Source organism: Mustela erminea, chromosome 7, assembly GCF_009829155.1.
Source record: "Mustela erminea isolate mMusErm1 chromosome 7, mMusErm1.Pri, whole genome shotgun sequence".
Taxonomy (NCBI): Eukaryota; Metazoa; Chordata; class Mammalia; order Carnivora; family Mustelidae; genus Mustela; species Mustela erminea.
In genome coordinates this window covers 107,379,618-107,392,369 of record NC_045620.1, presented here as the reverse complement: position 1 = coordinate 107,392,369, position 12,752 = coordinate 107,379,618, and positions in this window count along the sequence as shown.

Sequence of the window (12,752 nt, the reverse complement as noted above, 5' to 3'; positions counted from 1 at the left end):
CCAGCCTCCTGTCGCTGCCTCCCCGCAGGCCGCCTCTGTGAAGTCCTGGCTCGCGGCAGGGCCCTGAGCTCCCTCTCCCTGTGGCGTCTCTCTCCCTGCGCTGCTTCGGGACACAGCCTCTGCGTCACAACCAGAAATTGGCCACTACAAATTTTTCTTTCTGAAAAAACAGGTTGGGAACATTCCATACCTTAGTTTTTAAAAGCATGGAAATGAGGTTTTCTTTGTTACCTGATTCATCGTTGGTAACTAGGAGTGTATGTTCCCAGCCACTCCCAACACACTAGCCCCAGAGAGGCTGCCTTGGGGCAGGAATTAATCTACCAATTCGGAGACAAATGGCCTGACGGGCATCAGAACAAACCCACCGAACTATGTGGTTTTCCCCTCAATACAAAGAAGAGGGAGATCCATAAAGGGGAAATGATGAAATAGATTTTAAACACACCGATGTGTTGGTATAACTTCTAGAAGGAACTGGGGTTCCAGCTTAAAGCCAGGACTGAAATGAAGAGATTGAGTTTACAGACATGTTTTTAGGACAAACGACAGGCTTGACGAGCAGTTAGGTGGGACTTGGGTCAAGAAGAACAGCCAACAGAGGAGCACCTGTGTGGCCAAGCGTGCCCCCACCCCCACCCCGGGCCTTCATGGGGGGCTGGGGGAGTGTTACCCTGTAGGCAAGGACATGGAGATTTAGCAAGTGGCCCATGTTCCTTTACTTAGATAATGGCCATGCCAGGATGTTACGTTTTGTAACATCAAAGCTTGCTTCTGCCACTCATACTAGGGCCCTGAGTGCGCACAGGGGAGAGAGGGAGAGAGAGAATCTCAAGCAGACTTCACCTCAGTGCAGAGCCAACACAGCCCGATCTCAGGACCCTGACATCACGCCTGAGCCAAAATTAAGAGTTGGATGCTTAACCGACAGAGCCACGCAGGTGCCTGGAGAAACACAGCCTTTAGAAACGGAGGAAGGAGGAAAAAATGAGGGTAGATAGAGAATCTGGAAAGGAGATAGGGAAGCAAGAAGGCCCGCGTCCTTCTCCATCTTGGCTCCAGGTGGGGTGGGGGAAGCTGCTGCACATCGGTCCCCAGCACGGAAGCCAGGCCTTGCTGGAAAAGCCTTATCTGCCTGGGCTACAGTCCTCAAGGACCACAGAAAGGTCCAGACCTTTCTACCAAAATATAGATGTGCCCTTTTGTAAAGAGGCACTCTCGGCTGTCCTCACAGGGTCTCAGGTCATGTTAAATGTTCTGTGCTAATTTACCATCTCCAAAGAAAACCTGAATTTCTATTTGACACTCATTAGTAAGTCCCTACAATAACCCTTAAAGCTCTAATATAAAGAAGGCAGAGAAATAATCCCGAACGGAAAAAAAAAAAAAAACTTCAGTGACTCCTCTGGAAATGTCAGCCTGTTTCATTTCTGCGCCCATGGGTGACAGCCTCAGGAGACCGTGGCTTCCTGAACTCAGTCCATTTCTGTGGGGCCAATCCAGAAATCTGGCAGAGAAACTTCCTGGTACCACTTCCATACATGGACATAAATACGAAGAGAGGGGTGACAACAAAGCCCGAGGGCTCGTACCCAGCTGCCGTTCAACGGGAACAGTGTGGACTGCGCTCACTCAGTTCTTCGTTGCAGCAACCCCACCTGTGAGTCTCTCCTCCGAGCGCACAGGCAACTCAGGAACGACGAAGTTGGGTCCCACTCCCAGCAGCTCAGCGGAGACTGGAAGCCACATCCTCCGGCCCACCGAGTCCTCGCGGCTGCCCCGCGCCCCACTGCTGGCGCGCCACAGAGGAATCACTTAATGGTTCCTAATACAAAGAATGAGCTCGGTTAAACGAACCACAAGCACCGAAGAGCAGCGTCAGGAAAAGCTACAAAGCGATTCGACTTGGAAAAGGCGGCGCTGGGCTCTGGACGGAGGCACAAAGCTGAAGGGACCCTCCTCACACACAAGTCCTCTCTCCTGCCTCCCCCAAAACCAGAGCACAGGGCCGAGAAGCTTCCAGGCTCTTACGCCATCCTGTGGCACCTGCTGCCAGCAATGGCCTGCTCTCCTGCCTTCTTTAGCCAACTCAGTCCCTGACGTTCAATTTAAACCTGCTGGCTGGTGTGGAGACGCTGCTCCCTTGTTTTCCAACCTTTGGGCAATTTCCATTACGCTGAAAACGAACGTAGCAGCTTCTTCCTGTCCTTAGCCACGTGCATTCTCCACTCTGTCCTCATTCCCCATCCCACACGTCTCACCACAAGCCTGGAGGCTCTGCCGGCCCCGTGCCCAGCCCGGGGCCTTTGATCGTGCACCTCCTCTCCCTTAGCAATGTGAACACGTGGCCCTGAAAATAGATTTTCCTCGGCAGCCACCCATCCACGGAGATGAATACACAGAATTACGGGGCTGATGGCTAAACATCGCAGCCGGGTTACACAAAACCGGCTCCTCCTGGCAGAGTTTATTTTCACCAGGTCTCACTAAAGGAACAGAAAACAAAGGAGAGTGGGGGCAGAAGAAACGGCCTCAGGGAGGAAAAACAACTTTTTCAGTAAAAAGCAAATCCTTCGAACCTGGTCATCCTGTTTCATTCTTGAGGTTCCCGCAGCCAAGGCCTGTCGGGTCCCACTCCCGGGTCCCAAAGCCGGAGCGCGTCCCGGGAAAGGGCTTTGAGGCTGCCTCTGCACAGCGACGCGCATGCAGCCCCGGCTCGGTGGGGCTGACTTGGAAACCTGGCTGGAAGCGGGGACACTGGAAGCTGGCATTCTCTTACCGTGTCACCTGCAGAACACTAGTTCTGTTTACACAACTGTAAGGCAGGGATCCCAAGAAGGCAGGTCCTCTTCCTTCTGTAGACTTCAGTCTTTCTACAACTATGTCCTGTAATGCCAGCACCTTCCAGCCACTTTTACTTCTGGGGCACGTGTACAGGACTGGGTCCAAAGGAGCCTTCCACACAGCAGCTGTATGTCACCAGGCTGCCTCGTGCATGGAGCTGTGCTGGGCTCCGTGGGGAACCCCAGGAGGAGACAAACACAGCCCTGCCCTCAACGGTGCATGTGACCTAGGAAGGTTGTAAAGACAGGCCCTGTGTGCTTTAGAACTGGTATATGGCAAAGTCAGGTTCCCCGTGAAATTAGAGAACGAACTGCATGCTCTAAGTAGCATATGATCTGAAATGTGAGAAGTAAATATCCTTACTAAAGAATCTTAGATTGGTCATCTACGGAAACCACCCAACCATTGCTTAAATTCTGTAGTAACATCCAAAAGGTTAAAATTTGATGTTTAATAAATAATGATGTAGAACCCCTAGGACAGGATACTAAATACAAAAGAACTATTGACACATGAAAATTTGAGGAAGCATAAGGGCATTCATTATACACAGGGAAAGAAGAGCCAATCTTGAATGCTTACTGTATTTCCATTTATGTAACATTCTTGAAATGACCAAACTATAGACTACAGATTAGTGACTGCCGGGGGGACAGAAGGGGGGAGCTCTGCGGGGATAAAAAGAGTCTGCAGGCATATTGGTGGGGACGGTGATCACACAAATCCATACATGGGATTCAATGCACAGAACGACACACTCACATGAATGTGAGCACGCGCAACAGTGGTGCAGACTGCACAAGGCCGGCAGTGTGGGTCACTGCAGCGAACACTTTCCTCCTCTTGGGGGTATCCATTATCTCAGACCTCACCATCAGGGGAAACTGAGGGAAGGGCTCAACGGACTCTGTACTATGCTGGAAACCTGTGAGTCTACCTATTTCAAAATACAAAGCTTAAAATTATGATGTAGGAACATGAACTTCCCTTTATGCTTTTGAAGGGAACGTGGAAAAGGAAATGGGTCTTAATACAACAGTCTTTTTTCATAAAATTTCCGTCCTCGTGCACGTGAAGTATCCCACCTACGGGTCAAGTAGAACCTTGCTGCTTACCAAACCGCAGCTTCCACAGCCCGCAAGGCCCCCAGCTTTGCAGGTCTGTGGGAGAATTCCAAGTTCCAGGGTGGGCGTGATGCTGGCAGAGATGCTGCCAGAGGTGTGGCTGTAACGCTCAGCATTTGGGACAGCAGGGAAAAGAGCCAACCTGGGAGCCCTGAGGCTTCACCAGCTGGAGTGCCCCTCCGACAACACCCACCAGGGCAAGATGGCCCTTGGGGTTCCACCCTCGTTGGATGGGCCATTTTGCAAGCACACATGGGCACGGGCAGACACACACACACCCCATACCCCCCCACCCCCTTGCTTCTGGCTGGCTTTGCCTCTAACTGGTTTGGAAACTCCCTTTCTTGGAAACCCTCTCCGGAAGCCGCTGCTGCCTGTCCTCCAGCGCTGGGGCTGAAACCATCCCTGTTCGGAAGTAATAAAATGACGAGAGAAAGAATCCCACTCCTCAGCCAGGCCCCGCTGCAGAACAGAGATTAGGTTATCAGACCTGCTCCCAGGAGACTGACAGGCCCCAGCTTCCTTGGCAAAATCCATTTTCACGTGGCCCACTATTTGCTGCCCACGAATACCTCATCGCCGGAATCATTAGCAGGAATGTTTGCCAGGCTTTGACATTTTCATTTAGAAGATGAATTCATTCTGAGCTGAGCCAAGACCCCCTCCTTCCTGGAAGAATGTGTTAAGACTCAGCCCTCGTGGGACCCTGGGAGCACCGAGAAGATCAGTCCTGTTCCCTTGGCGCACTGGGGCAACCCTTCCTTGGGGGCAAGGGAGGAATCTGAAAAAGAAAAAACTAAGCTGGCCCAAGAAAGCCATTTTCTACTGTGGTCTCGGGTAAGTGTAGGTACTCTTGTGCTGCCCCAAGCCCCCCCCCCACCCGCCTTGCCCCCCAGAGGAGCAGAGCAGGGGGAGTCCGGGGAGGTGCACCCCGCCTAGCTCGGGCTCTGCCCCTACCTGCTGGGGAAGGCCCGGCACTCCCACAGCTGGAGCGTGAGCCGCTGAGTCAGCGCCAGCCGGGGAAGGCCGTCCTCTCCAGAGGGCTGGCTGGAGCCGCCACCACAACGAACCGTGTTGGCCCTGGAAGCGAGGAGCAGCGCGACAGATTGTCTGGGAAACCAGGTGAGCCCGCAGATGCTCTGGTAATGAAGCTGCCACCGAGGGCCGCCGCAGCTCAAGTGGTTTCTATGGGAAACCCACACATTAAAATAGAAGAAAGTCCTTTTAAATTAAATTACAGTTATTCATCACCTTTTTTAATTAAGCATTATCAAACTTAAACACAGGGATTTGTCGGGGAGGGGAGTCGGGAAGGCACCGACGCCGCCAGGCCCAGGCGGGAGCTGCGAACGGGGCACAGGCCGGTTCTCGGTAAGGGCTTCGACCTGAGGATCTTCACTCCTCCCTGTCGGGCTCTGTTCTGCGGCGCCCCTTGCGCAGCGCTGGGGACACACACAGGTAGACCCAGGAGGACAGACAGGTTGGCCTCCAAGGACACGGCCACACCCATGCGTCGTGGCGGAGCAGCCCGTGGGGGGAGTGACCCGGACATCATCCTCCCCGGGGTATCCGCCCTCTGCTGACCGCCCCCTCCCCGGCTGCAGTCTTCCTGCGCCCCCCGGCCTCCCCCCTCCTTCCCGCCTCGCAGGGGTGGCAGGCCACGCCGCCCAACACAAGCCACTCTGGTACAGTGAGGCCTTGGAGCTATAGGCCCTGAAAAGCAGCAGATGCAGGGAGAGTTCTGGAAGCCCCCGATCTGCCTCCAGCCCCCCTCCCTGCGAGAGGCTTCAGCCAGGGGAACCTGATCCTCCACACAAGAGAGGAGACCAGAAATGGACGCCACATCCTGACAAACTTTGTCACCAACTGTCGTACCTCCCATCTGTTCTTCTAAAGGCCCCTTCGTCTTCCCTAAAAGTCATTTACTCTCCGCAAGAGGCTTTCGCTCCTCTCCCCTTTCCCTACGAGAGGTACTGAAGCCTGAACTCCAAGCTGCCTCGGGGAGGGACTCACTGCCCCCTGGGCATCTCCCGTGTAGCCAGGAGGTAAACACTTTGTTCTAATCTCTTTTATTTCAGGATTCTCAGCCTCCATGTCCGAAGAATGGAAAAAATTACTTTTCCTCCCGTCTACATCCGCCTGCCTTCCTTTTTTTAAAGCGTGGTTAGGTGGGGCAGCTGGCTGATAGAGTAGGTTAAGCTCTCGATTTCCGCTCAGGTCATGATCTCGGGGGTGTGGGATCGAGCCCCACGTTGGGCTCCATGCTGGGCGAGGATGCTGGGCGAGGAGTCAGCTTAAGATTTTCTCCCTCTGCCCCTGCCCACCTACCCCCGTCACACACTAGCGCGTGTGCTCGCTCTCTCTCGGAAAAAAAAAAAAAAAAAAGATTGTTGTATCTGTATAACTTACAGTACGGAGAACAAACCTCAGTGTATCGGTAGCCATGCACACATATGTACAACCACCCAGATGAAGACCTGGAACATTCATTCCCAGCACTCAGGAGTCAGCCTTGTGACCCCCTCCTCTTCCTGTCAGGACTCCCCGACAAGAGTAACCTCTACTCTGGCCCCTGTCACCATGGATTAGTTTTGCCTGGTTGTGACTTTCACACACACGGAACGATACGGTATGTTGTGTCTGGCTTCTTCCACAGAACGTCATGTCCCCCCTGCTCTTACGCCGCTGTGAGCCATCACGGGCTCCTGCCCTCCCCACCCACTCTGGAGACAGGGACGGTTCCCCCAGTCTGTCTGCTGGAGCACATACACTCCCTAGCGTCGGAGCAGACACTATGCTTTCCGCTGCTCCCGAAGCCGGCTCACTCCCCAATGTCTATCTCCAGACCCAACTGCGTACCAGAATTTTTGTCCAGGGGCCTCACCGACAACCCATTTCTCCCCAGCAAAACATGCCCTGCTGTGTACCCGCAGTCTCGTCCCTTCCATCACCCTGAGTCATCACTGGAATCACACACACAGGCTGTTCGTGACCCGGCCTGAGCTTCCCTCTTCAGTCCTGAGTCCGGCCATTCCTCTCCGCATCTCTTCCCGCACATGTCCAGCTGCACATGCTCTTCCCTCAGGCCAAACTCCTTCCCCACCATGATCTCCTGGAAAGCATCTAGGCGTGCATTATGAATTCAAACAGTGCTCCCTTCCCTCGCCCGCCTGGGCCCTGGCTCTGCCTCTAGATGGTTCTGTCCCACTTTGGTGAGCTCATCATTCTGTGAGCCCTGGAGGCCAGAGACAATGTCCCCTCTCTCTGGTCTCTACTGCCCAACACAGCATCTGGCACAGAGCAATTAGAGAACAGTCTTCTGAGGGTCACTGTGGGTAAAGATGGGACAAGTCCCCAGTCTGACAGGGAAGCAGAGTGCCTATCCTCAACCTCAGATCTGCTCACTGAAAAGCCATGTGGGAAAGGACAAGACACCAGATGGGCCATAAGGTTAAGAACATAAAACTCAGGGACACCTGGGTAGCTCAGTCAGTTAAGCACCTGCCTTCGGCTCAGGTCATGATCCCAAGATCCTGGGATCTAGTCCCAAGTCGGGCTCCCTACTCAGTGGGGAGTCTGCTTCTCCCTCTGCCTGCCCCTCCCCCTGCTTGTGCTCTCGCTCTCTCTCTCTCTAAAAATAAATCTTGAAAACAAAACAAACAAAAACCACATGCACATAAAATTCGTGAGGAGCCAGACACAGCCCAGGGAGCGAGGGACTCAAGAAAGAAAGGAAGCCACAAGACTCCCAGGGCCAGCTCAACAGTGGTGCTGGGGTTGGCTGGCAGCACCAAGAAACCCCAGGCCTGAGCAGCTGTTGGCTACGAAGCCTAAGCCTAAGACACGACTGTCCTCACAAGCAGAGTCGGGCTGTCGCTTCAGTCTTTAATGGCACACCCTCCCCTCCTAAGCCACAAGCCCTCCTGGGCCTGCCCACGCTGGCCCAGGCTGGACAGGCTACCTCACCATTCCTTAACCTTGGCTCCCACGGTCCAGGGACACGTTACAAGCTACAGCCCCCCGCAGGGAAGACTTACCCCAGGCCTCGGCCGCCGCCACGGCCTGCCTCCCCCCGCCCAGTCCTTCCTGATGCTCGCTCAGCAGGTCCTGACTGAAGGAGGGATGGGCAGACACAAAGTCACAAACCGATTTTCCAAATGACCGTTTCTTCAAGAGGACATAATTCCAGAGAAAAGCGAACAGACACCAAGTATAAACAAAGGCTCTTCTGTGTGACTCTACTTTAATTAGAATGACAACTAATTGAAAGCAATTTAATGTTGGTTCATGAAAGGTTAATGGAATTCATGTTTTGGAGATGCCAAATGCAACACAGACTTCACCGGAAACACAAATCTAACCTTTATTCTCTTTAATTATTCGGTCAGAATAATTTCCTGGGAGCAGGTTTAGTCTCTGGATGGCTTTAATTAAGCACCAGTGAACTTTGAAGTTGACATCAACTCATCCAGCTGCAACTCAATTTTCAAATTAATCTGCGGTCTAACACAGAGGTTTTGTGGCCTAAGCAGGGGAGAGCTGGGGGCAAGTAGGAGATGGGCTTGGAGCCTGACAGGTATTAACCAATTCTGGAACTTCCTCCACCTTTCCCCCACCCTCTCCGGCAATTCCATAACCTGAGGAAAGCACCTTGGGCTGAGCTGAGCAACCAAGCAGAGACCCCCCCCCTTCCTTGGCTTTTCCCCCCAGTGCTGGGGACAGCAGACCCCTGTCCAAGGTGCGCCCTGCCCCCCACCTCTGCCTCCTGCCCTCTGCCCACATCTCCCCACTCCAGAGATATGCTGAGACCATTAGGAGCCCTGGCATGGCCCACCTGCGGGGAGGTGCCCTCAGGTATATATGCCCACACTTCAGCCTGGCCCCAGCCTCAACCTCCCTAGTCTGCCTTCCAAAACCCAGCTCCCGGATTCTTTCGGTTGTACCTGATAGCCAGGCCCTGGCCCTTTTCCGCTGCTGACTGGGAGGCGACCCCAGCACTTGCCACAGCCTGGGCATCAGCGGACTTCCACCAGACCGTGATATTTACACTTGGCTGATCTGGCTCATGCTTGTAGGGCAGCATAAAGAAAGGGCCAGGGCCTTGAGGTACACTCAAGTGACTATGACAGAGCTCAAGGTCATGGACAAGGTCATGGGCAAGGAAAGGCATGATGTCCCAGGAGGGCTTTGTCAGAACTTGAGGGGGGAAAAAATTCTCTAAAGAATGCCATTCCCAGACACTCTGCTCGCCCTGTTTCCATTAGTATTTGCAGCAACTCCCTTGGAAATCGGTTCTAACCCATTCCAGACCCTGAGCAAAAGCAGCATCTGCCCAGCCAACACGTCCTGAGGCAGCACGGCACCCCCTGCATCCCGGAACCACACAAAGGTCGGTTCCCGATTCAAGCTCATGCAAGTGACAGCTGACAGTTGCCAATGCCAGAAAAAGCAAATGACCCATCCCACTCCTGTCCGCACCTTGGGAGGTGGCTGAGCCACCCCAGCTGCTCTCGTGTAAGAAGAGCAAGGCTCAGCTGATGCCTTCACAACAGCAGGGGCAACCTATAGCCAAGGTGCCAGAAGCTTCCCAGAACAGAAGCCACAGCCGGGGCAGTCTGTCCCACAGCACCAGACCCCCTCTGACCACACAGAGCACGCAGATTGGAACAGGTGAGGGATAATGGCAGGATTCCTCCATAACAAAAGTGTTTCTTGGTCATATGGTTTATCAACTCTAAGCCACTGAAACAGAGACCCTGAAAAGGGCCTAAAAAATTTTAAGATGTTCCCTTAAATTTAATCACAGTGCTTGGTACAAAGACATCTGACTCATCTTTGGGTCCCTGGCACCTAAGAGCATGTGCGTTTGCACCCTAATGAAACAGCTGGTGGAAGTAGAGGATGAGTAGAAGAAGTCCTTGATAACCCTGGGTCAGAGGAGCCTTGGACAACCAAAGACGGCCAATGACCTTGACAAGAAGAGCACTGAGGACACGATCCCACTTTCCAACCATACCCAACTTGGGCAATTTGGGGGGCTAGATTAAAGTCTGATGCAACCCAGGGGTGCCTGGGTGTCTCAGTCTTTAAGTGTCCACCTTTGGCTCAGGTCATGATCCCCAGGTCCTGGGACTGAGTCCCACATCACGCTCCCTGCTCAGTGGAAAGCCTGCTTCTCCCTTTCCTTCTGCCTGTTGCTCCCCTGCAAAATAAATAAATAATAAATCTTTTTTTAAAAAAAAAAAGGTGATGCAACCCAGAATATGGGCAAAATGTCAAATAAATGTATTAATTGCTGAGAGCGGGTAGTATCCCAATTTCTAAATAATGAATCGTTGCCCCTGGTGTAACCTCTACTAATGAAGGTCAACAGGTCAGAAAATAAGAGGTTTGCACAATCTGCAACTGTAAGAAAAGTCTGGAAGACTTGGGGAATGGAAACCTCAACACCAAACAAGCCCAGGGAGCCTCCCTAGAGCTCCACACACAAAGGGAAGGAAAAGTATACAAATCCAAGTCAGCCGGTGTTTAAAGCCACCACTTCCTTCACCAGGCCCCTGATGGCCTCACATCAGAGCCACACCAGACAAGAGGCTACGCAGCAGAAGGAAAGCTAGTCAGACCCTGAAAGGGAATCTGGGTGACAGACCAGAGGAGGGGGCACTTCTTTGAAAGGAGAAGTACAAAGGAGCTATTTGCAACCTTTCTCGCTCCTGTGCACCTGAAAAGAATTCTGACAATCTACGTGCGCCCCTTTGTATATATAAGCTTACAAGGAAAAATTTTAGATGTTATGTTTAAATAGCTGCAAAGAGTATAGTTTTGGGTGTCTGACAGGTATTGGTGTAAACTACTACATCACTATTATAAACGTATTCAGTGGCACATAAATAGCACTGCAATTAGACACCTCCCTCCAGCTCATTAAAAACACAAATGTCTATGTAACAGAAATTTCTCCTTCAACTTTTACTGATTCTCACTTCACTTTTCCACCTAAACTTTTACCCACCCCCAAATTTTATCTTTTTCTCTAAGATTTTATTTGTCAGAGAGAGCGAGCGAGTGAGCGAGCGCGCACAAGCAGGGAGAGCTGCAGACAGAGCAGGCAGATGGAGAAGCGGCTCCCTGTTGAGCGAGGAACCTGATGTGGGACTCGATCCCAGAACCCTGGGAACATGACCTGAGCTGAAGGTAGATGGTTAACTGACTAAGCCACCCAGGTGCCCCTAGAAAAACAACTGAAACCAGAGAAATGTTACCACTTACCAGAATGGCAAAGATAAAAAGTCTGATAGAGCATTCTGCTGGCAAAAGGGAGGAGGAACCGGCACCCTCACCACAGCTAAGTAGAAATGCACACCAGCACCGTCTCTATCAGTGAGGACCAGCTATCAAAACTAGAAACACACATTCCCTTCGCGTTGTAAGTCTCACTTCTAGAAATTACCCTACAAATACATTCAAGAACATTTAAGATGACATAGGAAGATCATATATTAAAGCAGGGCTTATAAAAGCAAAAAACTTTACGACTAAATACCCATCAAAAGGAGACTAGTTAAATAAATTCTGATGTATTCATAAGGTGGGATAATTCAGAAAAATGAGGCAGAGACTCATTTGACAGGGCGCGTCGACATGACACAGAAGCCAAATCTGGGGTGTACTGAAGTGCAGGAATGAACGTTGACAGAGACGGTGATCATTCCAATGTCAGGAAATCACACTAGAACTCTGGAAGAGGAGAGGAGAGCTCATCTTCACAGGGAAATGTCAACAACGCAGAAAGAAAGAACAGAGAATCACATTTTTACAACTACCTTAGTATTAAATGCTTCAGGCAAGAATCACCAATGACTATGACACTGCGTGTAAACTAACGATGGGATGTTCCCAGTCTCAAATACCACCCCACAGATCACTTATTAATTCCAAAGGGGAAAGGGTATCTTATAAGGGAGAAATCCGGCAGACAACAGCTGAATAAAGCTACCCTACCTTCAAATTGCTAATAACAGGACAATCTGGTATCAAGTTGAGAATACCCCATCATATAAGAATTTCTGACAAATATGTTTAACCTCAATCCAGTCATAAGGAGACAGTAAGACAAATCCAAGTTGAAGGATGTTCTGCAAAACACTGCCCTGAACTCTTCAAACTCTTCAATGAACAACAGTGGGGACTATTCTGGATTTTAAAAAGCTAACGGGACACGGGAATTAAATACAACATTTGATCCTCGAGTGGCTTCTGGACCGAAAACAAAAACAAAAGTCAGTTAGCATGGGGCACCTGGGTGGCTCAGTCGTTAAGCGTCTGCCTTCAGCTCAGGTCGTGATCCCAGGGTCCCGAGCTTAAGCCCTGCATTGAGCTCCTTGCTCAGAGGGAAGCCTGCTTCTCCCTCTCCCACTCCCCCTGCTTGTGTTCCCTCTCTTGCTGTCTCCCTCTCTGTCAAATAAATAAATAAAATCACTGCTGGCAGGAATATAAAATGGTAAAGCTGATTTGGAAAGTCTGGCCAATTCCTCCAGAAATTAAACACAGTCACTACATGACCCAGCAACTCCACTCGCGGGTATATCCTACGTACATACGCGAGAGAAATGAAAACACAGGCCCATTCAAAAACCCGTACACCAATGTCCATTGAAGCATTAATAGCATATTCATAGTAGTCAAAAAGTGGAAATAACCCACATGTCCATCAACCGATGAAAGGATAAACAAAATGTGGCCTATCGATACAATGAAGTCGCATTCAGCCATAAAAAGGAATGA